The following is an 11,397-nucleotide window of genomic DNA, read 5'->3' on the forward strand; positions in this document are numbered from 1 at the left end:
TCACAACCAAAAACCATGGATCCCAACCAAAACACCCCTCCAAACTACATAAATTGCAAACCCGATAACGCTTTTGTGTTAGATACGACACCTCGCCAATTTCCGGCTATGGAGTCACCTCAAGGCGGTTTTATCAATCTACTTCAAAGTGGTTCCCCTATCCAACAAACACCACTTTTCCAACAACAATATCAACCTTTTCCGGCTTTCCAACAACAACAAATGCAATAACAATACCAACAATTTCAACAATTCCAACAACTACAACAACAATCGTCACAACAACAACAACCACCAATTTCACAACCACCAAGCTCACAACCACCACTTTCGCCGGATTTTGTTCCGGAAACGCAACCTTCACCACCACCTCAACCAAAAAAGAAAAAAGGACAAAAACCGGCCCGACCCACTACCGCCCAAGAAAGGGTCCCATGGACAAAAGAAGAAGAAGAAAAGTTAGCGGAGGCATGGGTGGTGGCTTCCAAAGATCCAATTATAAGAGATAGCCAGCCTTACGGAAGTTTTTGGGAAAAAGTCCGAGCCATTTTTTACGAGTTAATGGAAAGTGAAACTCGAAATGCCGATCAAATTACGTCGAAATGGCGAGATATTCGACTAAAATGCACCGAGTTTGGAGGAATCTACAACAACCTCCTAAACATACGCAAAAGCGGCTCGAACGATTTTGATGTTTTCAAGGCGGCCATGGACCAATTTGAAAAAACAACGCCAACACGCAAAGCTTTTCCGTATATGAAACCGTGGCTAAAATTGAAAGACGCCCCAAAATGGAAAGAGCAAATGGAAGGAACTTCCCAATCTTCCGGTTCAAAGCGTTCAAGAAACCCCGATGGAACTTCTCAACAATCGGACGGTCGAACACACATCGACATCAACGACGATCCGATAGATCTTGAAAACGACCAACCTCTTCGTCGGCCCGTTGGAAGAAATAAAGCAAAAAAAGCGGCGTCAACATCTTCGAATTCTAGTGTTACGGATATGTTTGGCGATAAATTTGATCGATATGTGCAACTTCAAGAAACGAAGGTCAAGGTGATGACTCGGATGGAACAAAAAATGATCGAAGCACAAACATCATTTCAAGAGGCACAAGAGACACTCCAAACAAAAACCGATATGGAAATATTGAAAATGAAAGCGGACGACCTTGAGGGCGAAGACTTGAAACTTTTTCAAGCAATGAAAGAGTCGGTTCGAGCCCGACGTAGGCGTAGGGGGTAGTTTATTTTATTTATGGTTGGAATTTTTAGTTTTTTTTAAATTTTTTTTTTAATTTAACTAATGTAATTTTTATTTTGATTGTTATTTTTATCTTTTTTTTAATTTCAATTAATGTAGTTTTTATTTAATGTAATTTGGTATTTTAATTTAATGGAAAAACTAGTATTAAAAAAATGTTTTTAATGTATTTTTGAATTAAATTTAAATAAAAAAAATAAGGTGAAGTGGTGTGTTTAGTGGTAAGTATCTCATGTTAGTGCTAGTGGAATGTGGTGCTGATGTGACACCCACCACATATGTGGTATGTGGTGGGTATAACGGATGGTCTGATAGAATGGATCTTGTTCTAAATCCAACCAACTTTTGTATGGTTTTACTTCGCCCATTTGCTGTGAGAATTAAGTAATTTGTAACGCCGTAGTTTAATCATCGGGAATTAGCAACAACATGACATCATTTTCAATGATGTCTTTGTCCAACGGAAAATACGGTCCAACTTTTTGCAATTTTTTATTATTCAATAGACAAAACTGCAAATTTGGTCCTTGTGGTTTGCCAAAACCTTTGGATGGGGTCCAAAAAGTTTCCAGCTTGCACCAAAGGTCCAAAATCAAGGTTTTCATGGGTTTTTAGTCCATTCTGTCATTGTCCGTTTGTTTGGAGCCGTTAGTGCCATCACGTGCCCTCCATGTGAGGGAATTTTGGTCATTTTAGGTCCTAGCCTCCGTTGCCGCCACTTCAATTAATAAGATTGCAGACTGTACTCACTCCTTCGTCTTCTACTCATACCTCTTTGGATTCAAACGCAAAAACCCTAACGATCGTCTGAAAATTGGATTGTGTTCATGCTTTTGAAAATGTGGGGACTTAGAAATGTTGGAGAGATTGTCAACGTTCAAGAAGTTTATGGTAAGATTCAAACTTAGAAAAACTCTGTATTTTATGATCAAGCTTCAAACTTTGAAAAACTCTAACTAACAATCGTCTCTTTCTGTTTTGAAGATGGTTACCCTAACATATTCTCTATTGAACTTCATCACGGAGGGAGTTTCACAAAGTTTCCAAATATTAGGTATATTAATGGCCAAGTAAGGTACTTTGATGTTGTCGACATTGATGAATTTTCTGTTCATGAACTAGACTTGATGATGAGAGAATTAGGGTATGATGGTACTGAAATCATGTATTACCATTTCCATTTGCCTAATGAAGGATTTGACTTTGGACTCCGAGCATTAGGTAACGATGATGATGTGTGTAATCTCTCACGGTATGTTACCCATAATAACAAAATGATTAAATTTTACACAGAGCATGGTCAAACGAAATTGCTTACATATTTTATGTCCCCAACTGGTCCAAGAAGGGTTATAATAGAAGACATGGAAAAGCAGGATCCTCTTAGACCCTCATCACCTGTAGTTGCTCATGAAGTGGTAACTCCAATCCAAATTGATGTTGGTGAGGGTGATTTAGGGTTAGCATTAACCTTATACAAATCAGCAACACCTGAATTTAGTAGGTCTAAAGGTTGGAAACATAGTAAAGGGGCATCGTCTTGTAGTAGAAAGCTTAACTTGGATTGGGAAGGTGCTGAAAAAACAATGGCAAGTGGTGAAGTTGATAAAGGTAAGGGTGTAGAAGGATTTGTAGATGAATTTGTTGTAGTTGATGCAGAAAAAGATTTAAACAAAGAGATTGATGTGAATGAAGAACTTGACATGAACAAATCCAATGGTGAGGGTGTAGAAGGATTTGCATATGAGGGGTATAGAGTTGTCATGGATAATGATCCTCAAGGAGTCAATGAATTTTCAACTAACATCAACATAGATGATGAGTTAATGACAAACTTTCAACCTTTTGAAGGGTTTGAAGACCAAGATAGCATCCCATTTAATGGGTTTGAAGGCCAAGATAATATTCCTTTCAATGATGAGTGGAGACAAGAGGAGCCTGATGACATTGAGTTTGAGAATCAAAACAGTGAAGATGAAGATAGTGACTTTATGATTGATGAGGACAACATAATTGAAGATGTTGACGTTGACATGGAGGATTTCAATCTAAATATTGATACAGAAGCAGAGTTCAATGGATGTCAAAGTATGGGTGGTCAAAGAAATGAAGATAGTGATGAAGAAGATGATTTGGAGGTAATTGACAATGACGAGTGGGATTCACTAAGTGATGACTCAGGGGACAACAGGAAAAGAAGAGAAATGATCAAAGAGCTGGGGAAACAAACCTTATGTTCTGCTGGTGAGGTGCACAAGGTAGCTTTTCATATTGGGCAGAAATATAAAGCCAAGAAAGAATTGAAAGATAAAATTGACCTGCATGCTTTAAAGACAAGGAGGAATATCTCATTCACAAAAAACGACAAGAGTAGATTAACAGCTGTTTGTGATGGAACTGTAGTTTTAAATGCAAGTGGGGTAGGTGGACCTACCTCTGGGAAAAAGGTAAAGGGTAAAGATGTAAACTCAGATAAAGTTAAATGCACATGGAAACTTCATGCATCTAGGTCAAGTGAACAGGACTATTGGTTTATTAAGACCTTTAATCAGAAACACATCTGCCTCCAAACACGAAAAATCAGATCTTGCACAAAAACCTTTCTTTCCAAACGTATTATGGATCAGATTGAAGCTAATCCTGGACTGCCTGTTCGTGCCCTACAAGAGAAACTCCAATCAACTTATGGAGTTAGTATTTCAGAAGAGAAAGGATTTAGGGCAAAAGCATTAGCCACCAAAAATGTTGTAGGGGATTACGTAAAGCAATATGCAGCTTTGAGAGACTATGTACTAGAGCTACAAAAGACAAATGAAGGTACAGCTGTAAAGATTGATGTGGTTTCTGAACCTGTGGTTTCATCCCCAACCAGGCAATTCAGAAGGATATATGTGTGTTTAGGTCCTTTGAAGAAAGGTTTTAAGGCAGGTTTGAGAGAATTTTTAGGCTTAGATGGAGCCTTCATGAAGGGACCTTTCCCAGGTCAAATACTAAGTGCAGTTGGTGTTGATTCCAACAATGGAACCTACCCATTGGCATATGCTGTTGTTGAAAGTGAAAACACTTCAAGTTGGAAATGGTTTCTTCAGTGTCTTGCAGAAGATCTTGACTTGTATTCAAATTCCAACTTCACCTTTATCAGTGATAGACAGAAGGTACTATAGTTACATTTAATATTGCATACTAGTTTCATTACAGACTAATGCTAATTTCTTATTTTGTTTTGGTGAAAACAGGGTCTTCTACCAGCCATAGAACAATTTTTCCCTAATGCAGAACACAGGTTCTATATTAGACACATATACCAGAACATGAGGAAGTTATTTAAGACTACAGAGTACAAGGAGTGTTTTTGGAGGTGTGCTACAGCCACCACCATACCAGAGTTTGAAGCTGTAATGGTAGAGCTAAGGAATTATGACATAGAAGCATATCAGTGGCTCTTGAAAATCCCTCCACATCATTGGGCTAGAAGTCATTTTTCAGGTATTTTCTCAATTTGTTGTCTTATTTTTTATTGTAGTATAGATATACACTAACTGTTGTTTTGTTAATGAACTATTAGGAAGGGCAATTTCAGACATGTTATTGAATAACCTTCGTGAAGTGTTCAATAGCAAACTTGTTAAAGGGAGAGACAAACCCATTATCAGTTGTTTGGAGTTCATCAGAGAGTACCTTATGAAGAAAGTATGCAATGTGATGAAGGTGTTAAACAAGTGTCAAGGTCCATTAACTCCAACTGGTACTAGGATTTTGGAAGCAAACACAACACTAGCTAGTAAGTATCATGCACGATGGAATAGGGACAAAAGTATCAGGTTAAAGGTCCATGGAATGATCAACATGTGGTGGACATGGAGAAAAGGGAGTGTAGTTGTAGAAAGTGGGAGCTTACTGGAATTCCTTGCAAACATGCAATTGCAAGCCTAAATAAAATGGCAGACAATAATGAAAAGGTGGGAGAACTATACACCTATGTGCATAAGGTGTATTGGCTTGATACATGGAAAGAGATGTACTCCTTCAAGGTGGAGCCTATCAAAGTTAGAGCCATGTGGCCTAAGAGTGACTGCCCAACAACTCTTGTGCCTCCACCACACAACAAAGCTATAGGCAGGCCAAAAAAGAAAAGAAGGATTACAGCAGAGGAAAGGATTGAAATCCAGCAACGTAAGAGGCAAGCAAACAGTCAAAGTCAAAATGATAATGAAACTCAATCACTGAGCAGGAAGTTTTTGACTGTGACATGTAGTAAGTGTAAGCAAAAGGGTCACAATACCAGGACCTGCAAGGCCAAAGATGGGAATTGATGTTTAAGTACTTTTTATGTTTGTGAAGACTTGTTAATGCACTTTAGTTGGTACTTTGTTGCCTTTTTTTGTTCCATTTTGATAATGTACTTTGATGCCCTTTTGATAATGTACTTTAATGCCCTTTGTTGGTAATGATTGTGTTTTGGCATTTATCTGTTATGGTTCCCTTTTGGTAATGTTGTTTGTTATTTGTTTATGTTGTACTATCAAAACATGAAGATGTTATGGCAATGTACTTAATGTATGCATGTAAAACCATTACAATTGCATATTCAAGCGTAGAGAAAAACCATTACACTTGCATATCATGTCAAGATCAAACCTTTATAATTTCATATTCATAAAAGGATAAAACCATTACACTTCCCATTGTCATAAAAGCATTACATATACAATGATCCAAAAGATAACACTTACAACATATATAAACCACAATTAAACCTTCTAGCACCAAAAGACAACATTTTTAAGTGGTTACTACCAACAAAAAAGTCCTAACCTCTAATTCCTATTTCCAAAACAGCACAAACAACAGAAACAAAACCCACGAGACAAGCAAACACATCTTCAGCTAACCAACTTCAACCTCATACCTATTCATTGTTCTCAACGGTCCTGGTATGATAACAGTTGATCTTTGACACATAGGGGGATCGAACCACCCCAAAAATCCACATCTGGATCCCTACAAGAATACATTAAAGTAGAAGAGTTATTGCATAACTACCGAAATATCATAACCTAATATGAGTTTGCTTACCATTTTAGGGCATGCATAGAAACGACGACCAGGGTTTCGTGAGGTCCATGAGGTTCGCACAACAGCAACGTTCCCACAGAAGCAGAGCACCATTTTTGAATCTCGTAGCAGTAGAAGTAGACGAGAGACGAAGAAGAAGAATCCTTTGAGAGACGAAGAAGAAGCCCTTTTTGCTGCTTCTCTATAAATAAAAATGAAGAAGAAGAAGAGGATTGCGTATGAGTATGTATATAAAGGAGAAATATGATATTATTTAAAATAAGTACCTAAAATGACCAAAATGCCCTCACATGGAGGGCACGTGAAGGCACTAACGGCTCCAAACAAACGGACAATGACGGAATGGACTAAAAACCCATGAAAACCTTGATTTTGGACCTTTGGTGCAAGCTGGAAACTTTTTTGACTCCATCCAAAGGTTTTGGCAAACCACAAGGACCAAATTTGCAGTTTTGTCTATTCAATAATATTGTCAACATAGGTGTTACAAAACTCAAAAATCGAAGCATTCATACAATAAATAGGGTGTCTAAATGAAAAAAATGTGATGTTTTTTCAACAACCCTTGTTAAAATATACACTCAAACTAGTGCTTCACTTTTGCTAATCTTCGGTTCATCTGTCTTTATAAAAGATACATCTCATCTAAAGGACTACTCCCAAACATTTCTCTTGTTTACCTGGAACACATGTCAGTAAAAGTAATACATGATACAACATTGTCTTGTGGTATATTCTATGTTAATTCCGATAATATATTCTTTGAAACTTAAATTAACATTAATTGTGTCTCTTACACATGTAATGTATTATTTTTTATGTTAAACTAATAAATTAAAGTTTTTATACTCAGATTAATTTTGGATGTAGCCCAATAAGTTTTCTTAGTAAGTAGCAAGAGTAACCCTCCTTCGGCCTACATTTATTCGGCCCACTAATTATATATTGATCATATATTTTGTTTTAATTGAAAACGAATATGATATTATTATCATTAAATTTAAATTTATTATGAAAAGTATTGAAAATGATTGGTAGGTCAATTTTATCAGTGAAGAAATATAAATATTTATTATGTTTGTCATATGGGTTGAGTTTCTAATTTTGACTCAAGATCTTTTAAACGCTATGATGAAAAACAAAGCAAAATACGAAATACATACAAAGAAATTTGTGGGTATTTTCATTAAGACCAACACGGCTGTGGTTTCATCGAGTAGGCTGACCGTGACTTATCAATTGCATCTATTTGTTTATTTTTCTGTTTTATACAAAACCTAAAACAAGAGCTTACGATTTACTTTATAGTATCTTCGGTGTCAAAATTGTTACATCAAAAACAAACCTCCAATGATGGTTTGTACTTTATGCATTTTTTTTTAAACTTTGGTTTAAAACAAAGTTTTCACGCAGTGTCAAAGTCAACCCAAACTTAGGTTATATATACAATGGGGACCATTATTGACTCGTTTTGTGAATTGCACAATCTAAGCTCGTGAACTCGCAGTCTTTTTAAAAGGTAGTCCCACGAATGAGTTATTTCGCAAGACCATAATATTGAAACCAGAGGCCATTTGGTGATAAAACTTGCGAAGATGATTATTCTTTAATATTACATTCAATTTTTGGTCATTTCAATGGTTTAGTTAATTAGTAATCATATTAAAATTAAATATTTGATACTAAACCTAGTACTTGATACTTGGAATATACCAGCTGTACATTTTAGTAAGTTTACATTGACGTCGAGTGTCATATTTAAATGATGATTATTATTATCGTTATGCTTAAAAAAAATTATGGGTGAATATAATTGTGTAGGCTAATATAACATCTTAAATTGGTTTCAGTTCAAACGGAAAGACAACTCCCAAACTCCAATATATGCTTCGAAAGCTAATTTCACATTTTTATGTGATTTTAACCAATGACAAATTCGTTAGATTCCTTTGAAACTTAATTTTTTTCCATCAATAATCATATCAATAATACTAGAGTCAACAAAGTCCTTAGATATGTATATCAATAATACTAGAGCCAACAAAGTCCTTAGACGTTACATGGTTATTAATTTACAAATTAGCAAAAATAAATAAATAAATAAATAATAAAAAACTTTTATTTAGCAAACATAGAAGCTTCAAAAAGCCAAATAGCAGGATATGGAACCTTGAATCTCCAAATAGAAGACGTGAAACCATTTGTGATAAAATTATATCGAAGATAGCACAGGTAAAACCTTCATTTTTCAAATTAGCAAACACTTGTAAAATATGAGATTTTTTTGTAAAAATATGTTTATTTTCGAAAAAAAATATTGTCAGTTCCCGAAAGATTACCTATAATCCTGATAAATTGACTATATAAAAAAAAATAGACAAATGTGAAGGTTATTTTAAAATTAGAAGAGAATTATATTTTAAAATGAATATATATATATATATATATATATATATATATATATATATATATATATATATATATATATATATATATAGGTAAGTTCAATTGAGAAAAAAATAAAAGGTTGAGAATGGGGGAATCATTCTCAGTCAATCATTTTATATATGTAAAACACATTTAGATTAAGTCATTAAAGACACGCTGTTTTTCTGAATCGTTCATTCGTTCTTCATCAACAACATCTGTTATTCATTCATATGGATTGTTCCGCTGTTCTTCATCAACATCATATCTTCTCCATCAACATCATCTGTTCTTCATCAACGTCATCTGTTCTTCATCAAAAAAACATCAACGTCACCTGTTCATCCTCAAAAAAACATCGACACTTCATAAAATATCAATTCTTCATCAAATTATCTTCGTTATTTCATCAAAATGTGGTGATTCATCATCAAAAACATTTATTCGTACTATTAAGTGTAAGTCGTGATTCAATCTTGTCCAATTTCATTGATGTCAAGCAAAATCAATAAACATAATCCATATTTATCGATGTCACATCATTTTGCGATCACCGGTCATCGAAACTTTATCAATCGAACATTCACCAATATCAAAAAACAGATAGCAATCGAAAGTGCATCAAGATAACCATATATTTGAAGATTTTTTTTAAAATCGATTTTCAGGCTTGAAAAACTTCGTTTTTCATAAAAAAATTTCACAATTTTTATCTAAACCTACTGATTATTGATCAATTTTGATAGGATTTGATTTGTGTTGTAATTATTGGCTTCAATTGTTAATTTTTTTACCATAATTATACAAGTTAATTTATTTGCACGCCAACTGTTCGATGAAATGCATAAACTAAATATATCACGTAATATTCACAAGTGAATATGTCTTTACACAAGAATCAATGTATGTCTTTTAAAAATACAGAGTAACTATGTAATTCATATGTGAATAACATATAAAAATTATTTTCACATGCGAATACATGTAATATTCACAAATGAATACATGTAATATTCATAAATGATAATGTATTTTTTTCGAGAAAAAAAAACATTGTTTTGAGGTCCTAAACAAGTTTGTAATTCATATGTGAATAACATATAAAAATTATATCTGCATGTGAACATATGTAATATTCACAAATGAATATATATGTAATAATCAAATATGAATATATATGTATTATTCACAAATGAATAAAACTGTCAATAAAACCGAGGACTACAAAATATATAAAGTTAACGATAAAAAAAAAGTATTTGATAAGAATGTATATTTATTCACATACAACTAATCTTTTTAGGTTAATAAAATAATTATATAAGCATATATATTTTTATTAATGTTATATTCATTTGTGAATAAATGATAACTTTTTTTTTTCGGAAAATTATAAAAATAGAAAAACGTCATTTTGAGGCCCTAAACAGTCCCGAATGGCCGAAAAACACCGTACGTCACGGCGAAGCAGTGAGTTTTGTAAATCGCACCATTTTACATCAAATATGCGAATTTCGTCCAATTCCGAGACTAAACTTCATTGCGGCAAATTGTTTTGATGATGTCACTAAATTTCCATTCCTACTAGTGATGACATCATCATGACATGCTATGTATTCATATATGAATAAAGTTTAGAAATCATTACGACATATTTACTGTTGATGTTACTAACTTTCATCTCACTAGTAAAAACATCATTGTAATCTGTTATTTGTATTTATGTGAATAAACTATACATGTATATTTATTTATTTTGTGAATACAACCTTTATATATAAAAATAAACAATACACTATACGAATTGGTTTGTGAATAGTTTTTTTTTTGTATATTGTAACAATATTATTTTACATGTAAAATCAACATTATACTAAGACAAACAACATTGTATTGGTTAATGAATATCGTTTGCATTTGAATTTGAATTTAACACGATCAAAATGAAGAATATATTAAATTGTATAACATTTACACGTGAATATAAAAACATATTGTCTTCGTCAATGATATCTTCTCAATTACGTCAACCAATCGTCAACCACCAGGATATGAACAAACCATTGATTGAAATATTATTCTTTTATTAAGTTATAACGATACCTGAAAAACATGTGAATACACATAAAAAAATGTTAAAAATATATTTTTAGTTCATAATAATAGCGATTTATCACATTCTAATTATCACATGATATATTCACACATGAATGTATAATCATATGTGAATATTATATGATATATGTTGTTTATATTGTATATTTACATGTGATATTACATGGTATATTCACAAATGAATATTACATCGTATATTCACATATGAATATTATATGGTAGATTTACATGTGAATATTATATAGTATATTTACTTGTGAATATTACACATTCTAGTCACATCTAAATATTGCATGGTATATTCATTCATGAATATATTACACAGTATATTCACATATGAATAATATATAGTATATACACTTGTGAATATGATACAATATATTCATATTTAAATATTAAACGATGCATTCACTTGTGAATATTACATAGTATTATCAATTGTAAGTATTAGATAATATATTCACTTATGAATATTAGATGATATATTCATATGTGAATATTACACAGTTTATT

This window comes from Lactuca serriola, chromosome 3, assembly GCF_051521515.1.
Source record: "Lactuca serriola cultivar US96UC23 chromosome 3, Lser_US96UC23_V15, whole genome shotgun sequence".
Taxonomy (NCBI): Eukaryota; Viridiplantae; Streptophyta; class Magnoliopsida; order Asterales; family Asteraceae; genus Lactuca; species Lactuca serriola.